Source organism: Eulemur rufifrons, chromosome 7 (assembly GCF_041146395.1).
Source record: "Eulemur rufifrons isolate Redbay chromosome 7, OSU_ERuf_1, whole genome shotgun sequence".
In the NCBI taxonomy this organism is placed as follows: domain Eukaryota; kingdom Metazoa; phylum Chordata; class Mammalia; order Primates; family Lemuridae; genus Eulemur; species Eulemur rufifrons.
This window is the reverse complement of record NC_090989.1, coordinates 266650720-266663083: the sequence shown is the minus strand read 5'-3', so window position 1 is coordinate 266663083 and position 12364 is coordinate 266650720. Positions and strand designations below refer to the sequence as shown.

General features: G+C 44.3%; 1 non-coding gene across 1 annotated transcript; it reads left to right on the top strand.

The window, feature by feature from the left end:
• Positions 1-1747: 1747 nt before the first annotated feature.
• LOC138388730 (U6 spliceosomal RNA) lies at positions 1748-1854 on the top strand. The gene has a single exon (XR_011234222.1). It is a non-coding gene; the product is annotated as a U6 spliceosomal RNA (small nuclear RNA).
• The last annotated feature ends 10510 nt before the right edge of the window (positions 1855-12364 follow it).

Here is a 12364-nt window from a genome sequence, read left to right as displayed (position 1 = left end):
TACTGATACCAGGGAGATAAAATATTTGTATAGTTCTTACACTACTGAAGACTTTACCTAATGTGTGACTTTTGTAACTCAGGTAAAGAGATCTTTTTACCAGTAGTATCCTTTCTAGTCTCTTGGCCTTTTAAATAGCTGTGGCCCAAATCCTACTGTCCTGGCTAGGAGGCACTTCCCCCACCCCTCTGCTTTGAGTCACTTACAAATTCAATTTAATTTCTTATGTATTTATTAATACCTGTTCTGTAAAGCACTGTGCTTTGGGGGACACAAAGATGAGTGAGACCTGTCTGAAGGAGGTCACAGTGAAGAGGCCCCTATTTGGTACACTGGTAGTTATAAATATAAAGCAAGCCAGAGTGCAGTAGTGGCACGAGAGAGGCACCCTAGGGCACGGTGCAGTCGGGATAGGCTTAGAAATAGTCAGGTTATTTTACCTGGCAAGGGAGGGAAGAGCTGCTCCAGGCACAGGTGAAGATTTCACAATCAAAGGGAAGTGGGAACTGAGCCGGTGCGAGCACCACAGAGGAGGATGGAAAAGGCAGCTCTAGAGTGAAGCCTCAGCATTGCTTCCCTCACATTGTGGGGGAGTTTGGGTAGCTCATTTAGCCTCTCTCTGCATGTCATTCTGTCTGCAAAATGGGAACAGCACACGCTCTGCCTTTGTCAGACATGATTGTCTAGACCAGCATTTTTCATAGTGCAAGTCTCAACCCATTGCTGAGTTGAGAAGCCGACTTAATGGTTTAATGGGGTGTGACCAGCTTTTTTTTTTTTTTTAAAAAAAAGAAAAATAGAAAACATCCAAGTGTACTACATGTAGTGATAGCTGGTTTTATTTTATGAATCTTCTGTTTCTGTGTGTTTGTATGTGTGTGCATTTTACTTATTTTGTTTATTGCCTGTAAGGTCTTTGAGGGCAAGGATTTGTTTCTTTCCCTCTTTTCCTTTCTTGCTCTTTTCCTCTGTTCACTGCTGTATTCTGCATAGCACAGTATTTGGCATGTAGGAGATGTTCGGTGCCCACTTACTGAAGGAATGAATGAAAGAATATACATGACCTGAGTTGTGATGTAAAATGTATTTTTTTTTTTTTACTGTGAGTCATGGCAAAAATGCTTTGAAAGCCACTGCTAAATAATAGAGATGACAGTGCTTTGTATGACCCTTGAATAAAAACTGTAATGACTCAATAATTTCAAAGGCAGATTTTTCTTTCCTGAACAATTTGTGAGCTGTTTAAGTTGTCTCAGTTCTTTGCTTCACTTTGGTAATAGAAGCTCAGCCATTATATGAGTTTAAGGCCTATGGAGGCAAGAGATTTGGCAAATATGGTTATACTGAGGATAGAAGATCAACAGAAGAGTGAATTCATTAGTGCAGTTCCACCCAACTGCCGGAATCCTATCAGCTAGCACACGTCCCATTTCAACAGCATTAAACTCAACCAATATTTACTGAGTGCTTTTTTTATTCACCTCTGTATGCACGGTGACTCGTACACAGTAGACACCCACAAATTTTTTTAAATGGGCAAATAATGAACATGCACAATGAGGATGAGGAGGAGGACATAGTCACTGTCCTCAACCTGACAATCTGGAGTGAGCAAGACAAGCACACCAATAATTAATACTGGGAGCAACCTGGGAGGAAAGAATGAGGACATGAACCTGAAAGCACCAGTGAGGGTTACATCAGCGAGCAAACATTTGAACTTGGCTTTTAAGATGAGAAGATTTCAGTGCTCGCTTCGGCAGCACATATACTAAAATTGGAACGATACAGAGAAGATTAGCATGGCCCCTGCACAAGGATGACACGCAAATTCGTGAAGCGTTCCATATTTTAAAAAAATTAAAAAAAAAAGATGAGAAGATTTCAGCCAGGAAAGATAGGAGAGCAACATACAAAGCAAAGGTACCGCCTGCATGGAGGCAGGAGCAGAGCAGGTGTAGGGGGCCATCGTGAAGCAACCGGAAGTCCAGTTCAGCTGGAGCTTGTTATCTTTAGCCTGGTACATGGCTGGGAGCCATTGAATACTTTGGGGGTATAGGCAGGTGCAGGGATGAACCCACTCAGCCCTCGTCAGCTCTTGGGAAAGGGGAACTTGGGAGGTGCCAAAAGAATATTACCCGATTTCTGAGAATTCAGAGACAAGTGTGTTCTATTTGCATCCGCTTATCAACTCCAGCCCCATCTGCCTTTGATATCTCTTCCATTTAGTTTTGGACCCTTCCCCAAATCTCTTTGCTCACCTCCCTCACTTTCCCCCCAACTACCTTTCTTCTCTCCTCCAGTTTTCTTCTATATCTCCACCTCCAAAAACCTTTTAAGAAGGAAAAAGCAAGGCATCCTCAAACAGTATTCATTTAATTTTCCCCACAGCTCAATGAGGTAGTGAGGTGGCGATTCTTAGGAATCTGCTCAGCATGATTTCTTCCTTTCCCCCTTCCTATTGGCCACGCTCCTTGCCCAACCACCTGTGGCCTCCAGGGGAAGCTGGCTCAGCCCCAGCAACAGGAGTGGGCCCTACATGCTCCACACCAATCAGCGTAATTCCCTTTTGCCACAGTGACTGCTTCAGGTAACTCGTGCCCACACCAGTTAGCACATGGTATTTCCAGACTCCGGGAAAGGTTTGCTGAGCTTATAGAAAGGATCCATTTTCACCTTTCTGAGAACATTACCAAAAGGAACTCTTTCTAGATGTATAAGAGGAAGCATACAGTCCCCAGTGGGGTTGGCAGCCGTCTGAGACCATGAAGTGGAACCAGTTTTAGGATAAAGCCACCACCCTAAAAGGTACAGCAGAGAAATATAAAGAAACTGGGTCCTTGATGACATCATTGGGTTGCTTAGTCAAACAGTTCCTAAGGGGCTAGCCACCCTTCCTCTGGAATTTCTAGTTATGGGAGGTAACAACTCCTCATTATTGTTTAAGCCAGATTAAAGTAGGCTTTTTTTTGTCACTTGTTGCATAAACACCCTAACACAATGTATACTAACTCGCTAGCTCTTAGCCACACGGCTAAGCAGAATCCCAAAACTCCAATCTCTCCTCATGACCACACCATGCTCCCCTCTGCCCCCCTCCTTATGCCCTTCTTAACCATCACCAAAGTCAGCTGCCCGTGCATCCCTCCCCTGCAGTTCACTCTCCTCCCCTGCACCTGCTGACCTGACCCTTCCACGACACGCCCTTTCCTGCTGATTTCCCCCCTGTGATCGCGGAATCCCTTTGGTTCCATCATTGAAATTCATCTGTGCATTTCCAACTTCCCCAGTGCCCCCTTTGTCTCCATTCTTAGTGATACCCAGCTTGCTCAGCTTTCTCGTGAGATCAGCCGGCCTTTTGCACCTCTCAGAGGGCGGCAGCTCATGAGCTTACGTCCCTGCTGTCAACACAGCCGGCTTCTGGCTCACTCACCACTGTCGCTCCAGAATATTGTTCTAACTTCATTTCAAAATTCACTTCTTAAAAACACATGTCTTCTCCCCGCTTAAAAAAAGCCACGCTCACCCCATTGTTGTCATTGCCAAGTTCTGTGGGGGATGGGGCACTCCCTCATATCCCTCAGGGACCTTGACTCTTTACACAGGCTTCATCTCCTCTGCATTACTCCTGCTGCCGTCCTGAGAACGTGGACAGCCACCTTGTATGAGCTGAGCAACCCCTAGTCTCCCAGGTCCTTGACATCCTCTGCTCCAGAGGCTGCCTTCTCCCTGCTGTAGTTGCCACATGGGACAATTACCTGAAGCTGGAATCATCCACACGCTCCTCCTCCCCAGTTTCGGCATCCTAGTCTGCAGCCGCACACCCTGACATTTCACACGGTCAGTTACCTCCTTCTGTTCCTACCTTTCCCCACAATCGTGCTTTCTGCATATATTAATATATGCATCTTCCAATGATATTATGCCCTTTTCAAGCCTGGACTACTCTAGCCCTTCACCACCAGACCACACCTCCCACAACCACCCTTAAGCACTCTCCCTGCATTTGTGACCATATACTCTGCCTTTTTTTTTTTTTTTTTTTGAGACAGAGTCTCACTCTGTTGCCCTGGCTAGAGTGCCATGGCATTAGCTTAGCTCACAGCAACCTCAAACTCTTGGGCTTAAGCCATCCTCCTGCCTCAGCCTCCCAAGTAGCTGGGACTACAGGCACATGCCACGCCGGGCTAATTTTTCTTTTTTTTTTTTTAGTAGTGGGGGGGTCTCACTCTTGCTCAGGCTGGTCTTGAGCTCCTGACCTCAAGCAATCCTTCTGCCTTGGCCTCCCAGAGTGCTAGGATTAGAGGCATGAGCCACTGTGCTATGCTGGGCCTCTCCCTTTCTTGGAACACTGTTTCACTTGACTTCATCAACATCACACTCTCCTGGATTTCCTCCTATCTTATTGGTTGTTCCTTCCCATTCTCATTCACAACTTTATCCAGCAGCACAACTTTAGGTACCAACTAACTTTTGATTACTTTCAAATTTATATCACTATCCCTGATAGCTCCCATTGTGGTAGTTAGCCTTCAAGGATGGCTTACTCTCATCCCTGTAGGCATATGCCACTGTTCTCATCAAAAGGTGGAGTCTGTTTCCCTCCCTCACATATGTGCTGACCTTGTGACTAGTTTTGACAAATAGGATATGGCAAGTGATGCTATGACAGCTTTGGCTCTTTTTTTTTTTTTTTTTTTTGAGACAGAGTCTCACTCTGTTGCCCAGGCTAGAGTGAGTGCCGTGGCGTCAGCCTAGCTCACAGCAACCTCAAACTCCTGAGCTCAAGCGATCCTCCTGTCTCAGCCTCCCGAGTAGTTGGGACTACAGGCATGCACCACCATGCCCGGCTAATTTTTTCTATATATATTTTTAGCTGTCCATATAATTTGTTTCTATTTTTAGTAGAGATGGGGTCTCGCTCTTGCTAAGGCTGGTCTCGAACTCCTGAGCTCAAACGATCCACCCACCTCGGCCTCCCAGAGTGCTAGGATTACAGGCGTGAGCCACCGCGCCCGGCCAGCTTTGGCTCTTGTCCTCTCTGGAGAACCAGCTAGTGTGTAAGAAGTCTGACTCCATGCTGGGAGGAAGCCCAAGTTGACCACAGGGAGAGGCCACATGGAGCACTGGGGTGCCAGACACGTGAGTGAAGCCCTTCTTGGATCTTCCTACTCAGCCCGGCCACCAGCTGAATGCAATCAAATGAGTGACACCAACTGATGTCACATAGAGCAGAACTGCCCAGCTGAGCCCAGTCAACCCACAGAATTGTAAGACATAATAAATCATTGCTGTTTTAAACTTCTAAGTTTTGGGGTGGTTTATTATGCAACAAAAGATAACAGAAACACTCCTGATCTCCAAACTTCCATTGTCAACTTCTCCACCTGGAAGTCCAGCAGGGATTCAAACTTAACATGTCCCAATTGGATGTCTCACCCTCCCAGCATACACTTCCCCCAGCACTCCTCATCCCAGTAAATGGCCATCTGCATGGGCATAAACGTATACAAGTCATTCTAGACTGTTCTTTCTCTCACATACCTCTTTCACTTCTATTAGCTGTAGCCTCAAAATACATCCGAAGTCCTATGAATTCTTACCACCTCCACCACTATCATCTTGTTCTAGGCCACCATCCTCATTTGCCTAGACTACTGCCACTGCCTCATAAATGGTCTTCCACCTTCCATGTTTTTTTCCCCTGCCCTCCATCCCACCCCACAGTTGGGGACATTCATCATAGCAGCCAGAGTGACCTTTTAAAAATAAGTAAGGCACATGAAAGATGGTCAACATTGCTAATCACTACAGAAATTCAAATCAAAACCACAATGACCAGCCTGAGCAAGAGCGAGACCCCATCTCTACTAAAAATAGAAAGAAATTATATGGACAGCTAAAAATATATATAGAAAAAATTAGCCGGGCATGGTGGCGCATGCCTGTAGTCCCAGCTACTTGGGAGGCTGAGACAGGAGGATTGCTTGAGCTCAGGAGTTTGAGGTTGCTGTGAGCTAGGCTGACGCCACGGCACTCACTCTAGCCTGGGCAACAGAGTGAGACTCTGTCTCAAAAAAAAAAAAAAACAAAAAACCACAATGAGTTACCATATCCCACCCAATGGGATGGCTACTATTAAAAAAAAAAAAAACAAACAACAGAAAATAACAAATGTTGGTGAAGATGTGGAAAAACTGGAACCCTGTGTGGTGTTGGTGGGAATGTAAAATGGTACAGCCTCTGTGAAAAACAGTATGGTGGTTCCTCAGAAAATTAAACATAGAACTGTCATTTGATCCAACAATTCCACTCCTGGGTGCATACACAAAAGAATTGAAAGCAGAGACTTGAACAGATATTTGAACACCCATGCTCATAGCAGCACATTATTCACAATAGCCAAAAGGTGGAAACAACCCAAATGTCCATCAATAGATGATAAACAAAATGTGGTATATGCACATAATGGAATAATATTCAGACTTAAAAAGCAATGAAATTCTGACACATGCTACAACATGGATAAACCCTTAAGACATTATGCTAAGTGAAATAAGCCAGACAGAAAAGGACAAATATTTTATGATTCTACTTATATGAGGTTCCTAGAGTAGTCAAATTCATAGAAAGTAGAACAGTGCCCAAGGGCTGAGGGTAGGGGAGAATGAGGAGTTATTCTTTAATGGGTGCAGAATTTTTAGTACGGGATGAAAAAGTTCTGGAGATGGGTATGGTGTCAGTTTGCACAACAATGTGAATGTACTTAATGCCATTGAAGTATACACTTAAAAATGGTTAAGAAGGTAAAATTTATGTTAAGTATATTTTACCACAATAAAATTAAAAAAAAAAAAAACTAAGGAGTTTTTGGCTGGGCATCATGGCTCACACCTATAATCCCTAGCACTCTGGGAGGCCAAGGCGGGAGGACTACTTAAGGTCAGGAGTTCGAAGCCAGCCTGAGCGAGACCCCATCTCTACAAAAAACAGAAAAATTCGCCAGATGTGATGGCATGCGCCTGTAGTCTCAGGTACTCAGGAGGCTGAGGCAGGAGGATCACAAGAGCCCAGGAATTTGAGGTTGCAGTGAGCTATGATGATGCCACTGCACTCTAGCCTGGGCAACAGAGTGAGATCCTGTCTCAAAAAATAAAATAAAATAAAATAAAATAAAATAAAATAAAATAAAATAAAATCAAAACTAAGGCATTTTCATCTCACTAAGAGTAAAAGCAAAAATCTTTAAAATGGATTACAAAAATGGTCTGACCTGGGCAGCTCAGCCCTTCCACTCTGCCAGAAGGTGATAGTGTTTTCTTAGCCCCTGCTGTCTGCCTTAATGTCAGGCAAAAGCAACTTTGTAGAGAGAGTCTTCTGGACACCTCTGGGACCTCAGGACCTTTGCACCTGCTCTCCCCTCTCCCTAGCATGCTCTTCCTCCCCACACCCATGTAGCTTGCTCTCTCAGCAGCCTCAAGTCCCTACTTAAATGTCATCTTTTCAATGATGCTTTTTTGGACTATGTATATATATATGTATATAGGGCTTAGAACAGTGCCCAGGACATTATAGCAAGTGTTAAAACATTTTAGCACATTAACTGCCATGTGAGTTGTATTTAACTCACACTAATTTTTAGCCTGGGGCCTTGTGAAGCTGATGTAACTCACGCGTCTCTTTACCTTGGGAGCCGTGGGGTGCTCAGGCAACTCACTCTGCCACGCTGTCACACACGTTACGTGATGGGTGGCCCCCTGGGCAAAACCCTGCAGTTGGTTCGTGAAACTCTTACTTCTTGATGTTCTTATTGTTACAATTAATACTAACAATTTAATTCTAAAAATGTGGATTAAATGAATAGAAGTCAATAAATTTCATTTTTCTATTTACATTTACCTTAAAATTACTTAAGCCTGACAAGTTAAGAAAAACACTTAACCCTTATGAACTATTTTTCAAGTTTTTACATTACTAATTTTCAAGTTTTTATATTACTTTTTTATCGGAAAAAACCAAAACAATAAAAAATAACAAATTTTTCATTAATTTAGAAAGGATCGTTTTGTTTTCGAAGTTTTTATTCTATTTTCATAATAAAACACCATGGCCCCAAGGAAAAAAAAATTTTTTTTTCCTAGTGTGGCGGTCAATGTGTTAATGAATAAATGAAATAAGTCTGACTGTACAAGGGGAAAACTGGCGTCTCGGTCCTCAGCAGTGGCCCTTCTGGAAAGTGAACTCTGTCCCCAAGTGAAATGTACACATGCACATACACAAAAAACTATCCCTATAGTTTTGGGAGGTCCCTGGACTCCTTGAAACCCAGCCATGGATCCCAGGTTAAAACCCTTTGATTACAAGGAATTTAGCTGCTACCTCAGTGGATGCTTCTCCGACACAGTCTTCTGGAAATCGCCTCCATGCCACAGATGTTATTACTACTGAGAGCCTCCCAGATCTGGAGCCTTGCAGTAAGTGTAGCAAATACAGTGAAGCTGGCAGCACAGTTCTGTTAAGGAAACAGGAAGAGTGTGCGCCAGTTCCTCAGTCTTCATTGCTGGGCCTATTAATTCAAGTTTTCTCAGGGAAACATCCAACAGTAAAAATACAGGCTCTGAGCAGCCGCAAGCTGAGGAACAGACCTGCATCCTGGGAGGCACAGAGCTCCACTGGAGAAATGAGTGCTCTACCCAGTTCAGCCACTTAGTGCGTCGAATGCTCACAGGTGCAAAGCTGCTCCCTTTAAAAAACTTGGCTCCTTGGGAGGGCAGGTGCCTTGCAGGCGGCAGTGATTGGCTTGCAGGTTCTGTTCAACATTGCTGTCCTCTGAGGCAGCAGAATCCAAGAGGCTGGCCTGCTCAGAGGAGGAGCTCACACGCACAGTGTGCCAGATGAGAACCAAAGACTAAGCGAGAGATTCGCAGAAGCCGGGCGTGATGGCAGAGGAGCGGGTGGGAGAGAGGGAGTCCTAGGCAGGGGTGAGGGAGGACAGGCAGAGAGGGAGGCATGGCATAAAAGCAAGACGTGGCAGTCCATCTGGTAGACTGGAGCTTTCAGAAGGGCTTTGGAGAGCCACGAAAGGGGAAACGACCGAGTAAGATTTGTGTTTAGTGATGTTTTCCTGGGCAGCAGTTGGGCAAGGAGACCACTAAGGTGGCTTTTAAGTAATCACAGGGCAAAATGGTGTAGGCTGACCAAGTTGGTGGCAGTGAGGAGAATGAGAAGGGAAGAGAGTCAAAGGATTTTAAGGCAGGTAGAATGATCAGATAAGGGAAACTGATTATGGAGGGTGGAGGATGAAGGAGGAAAGAAGAGAGGGAGGTCCTAGAATAACTGTCAGGTTTCTGGCTTGGGCAACAAGGTGGGTACAGGTGCCGTTTCTTAGGAAGGAAAGACAGGGTGGGACAGGGGGTTGAAGAGCCCTTGTCAACTGGGGTTCCCCTAGAGAAGTAAGCACTCAAGCCCCAAGGCCTCACTGTCTGGAATGAATTAACGTCTCTCCCCTGCATCTAGAATGATACTAGTTCTTAATATATACCTCAGTTCTCCTTGGGGGGCTGAGAAAATAGGCCCTCAGGTCATTTTCTGCATTCTGTGGTTCAGATGAAGAACCCCAGTTGAAAAAGGTTTAGCTAATCTAGGTCTGCTTATGCTAATACCATAGGAGTGGATGAAATTGCCCTGAGAAAGTGCATAAAATTGAATCCAGGCCGGGCACAGTGGCTCACGCCTGTAATCCCAGTGCTCTGGGGGGCCAAGGCAGGAGGATCACTTGAAGCCAGGAGTTCAAGACCAGCCTGAGCAACATAGCAAAACCCTGTCTCTACAAAAAAATAAAAAATTAGCCAGGCATGGTGACGCACGTCTGTAGTCCCAGCTACTTGGGAGGCTGAAGCAGAAGGATCGCTTGAGCCCAAGAATTGAGGTTATTATAGTGAAATATGATCGGGCGGCTGCATTCTAGCCTGGGTGACAGAGTGAGACCCTGCCTTTAAAAAAGAAAAAAAAATTGAATCCATGTAAATGAGAGTGTCAAAGGATGAGGAGCCCGAGAAAGTGCATCTAGAGACTAAATGGAAAAATCAGGAGACAGTGATACTTGAGCTCTCAAGGAAGCCCAAGGAGAAGATTATTTCAAGGGGAGGAATGGGGGCAGCTGCTTCCCAAAGTGTGGTTATTGTGCCACTGGTGATGCTAGAGACAATTCTTACAGTATATATGGGCAAACACTTTTAACTTTAATAGTTACGTATTTATGTCTATTTATTACAAGTAAAACAGCATTTATGTAGTAATATAAATAACCATAGCTAAAATTTACGATTACCAGGTGGTGTTCTAAGTGCTTTATATGTATTAATAGTCTTGTTTTTGCTTTATTATAAAGTCAAGTTAAATAATCAATTTAAAGAAAATATCAGATAAATAATAGAACAAGTGGACTCAGCTATCACAAAAATTGTGAAGGTGGCACATAAATGACTGACACTTGGGAGATGATTTCCCAGCTGGATATTTACATTAAGAAATAATGAGAGGCCGGGCGCGGTGGCTCACGCCTGTAATCCTAGCACTCTGGGAGGCCGAGGCGGGTGGATCGCTCGAGGTCAGGAGTTCGAGACCAGCCTGAGCAAGAGCGAGACCCCATCTCTACTAAAAATAGAAAGAAATTATATGGACAACTAAAACTATTTAGAAAAAATTAACCGGGCATGGTGGCACATGCCTGTAGTCCCAGCTACTCGGGAGGCTGAGGCAGGAGGATTGCTTGAGCCCAGGAGTTTGAGGTTGCTGTGAGCTAGTCTGACACCACGGCACTCTAGCCCAGGCAACAGAGTGAGACTCTATCTCAAAAAAAAATTAAATTAAAAAAATTAAAGAAATAATGAGAGAGCAAGAGAAATACACGGTAGTAAACTCTACATAGTCTACACGTGTACTGAGACCACAGGACCAAAGGAAACATCTGAAGCGTAGTTTCCCTGCCTGGGGGGAGGTCAAACTGCACCCTTGCAATTCTGGGTCATTTTCCAAGGGACAGATAGTAACAACAAAGCACAAATACAGTATTAACTATTAACTGTCACAAATGTATTTGTTATCATGGGGGTTAGACTCTTTAATAATGTCCTAAAAGATTGACCGGGTTCTTTAAATTTGGCCAAACTCTTTAAACAGTATCACCATAGTTAAGCGTAGTAGAAATGTGCTAAATTACTTCCTTGATTCCATTTTGAACATTTCAGCAGCTGAGTACATTGTAAATACTCCAACAGGAATTTTTATTTCTCATCCTTATTTCTTTGGGATCCCCCGAGAAATACAAGAATCTTGTTTATTGCTGACATACATCTTGTTTAATGTCTTTCATGTCTGTCCCTGGTGTCTTAGCAGAAGAAAATGGTAGTCAAAACGGTCCTAAGCAGAGGAAGGAACAAAACAGGGAGATGGAAAGGAGGAGGAGGAAGAGGAAATGTATCGGGGAAGGAGGACGGGGACACGCACCTTCTGAAATAAGCCAAAACGTACTGGTCACGAGACTCCCTCTGGCCGTGGGACACATGGGTGACAGTGGACACAGCAGGCACCCAGAGGCCCTGCCTAATCTACCCTGTGCCCCACACCCGTGGTGGTGCCTGCCTGGAGCTTCTCTCCTTTTTTCAAGTAGCAACTCCGAGGATGTGCAATCCTGGGCCCTGGGAGTCCCTGGCTCACTCTGCCAGTTTTCACAGTGCTCTGGTGTGACTGGATCGCATCTCAGTTTGTCAAAACTACAGCTCTCTTAGGGCTGCTAGAACCAACTGCAAAATTTCCACGCATCTACATTCTGTATTAAAGGGAGAGGACAAAAATGTGTTCCCAGGCTCCACCATGTGGTAGGTACCCATGAGGCCATGTAACAATTCAGACTTCACTGGCTCTTGTCATCACGGCTACAACCCAGGTGCTCACCTGAAAATCTGGCTCGGGCCTTATCTGCATTTGCCGGCATCGTCATTCTCACTTTCCCTGTCCCTCCTGGCAGCATGAAGATTCTGTGATTCTATGAGACTGAAAAGGAGGGTTGTGGAAGCTCCAGTACAGGAGTTTTGTTTCTTTCTTTCTTCTTGTTAACTCTTCCTTATGGAAAATTTTTAAACATATACAAAAGAACAGAGACGAGAATAATGAACTCTCACGTACTATTGCTTTCCTTTAACAAGTATCTGCTCAAGGCTAATTTGTATATCACCTATGCCACCATGTACTCAACCACTCTGCATTATTTTGAAGCAAATCTTTAAATCTTTTAGAGTATACCTCAAAAAGACAACTGTCTTAAAAAAATATTTCTAGCGCAGGAATTTTAAAACTTAGATTT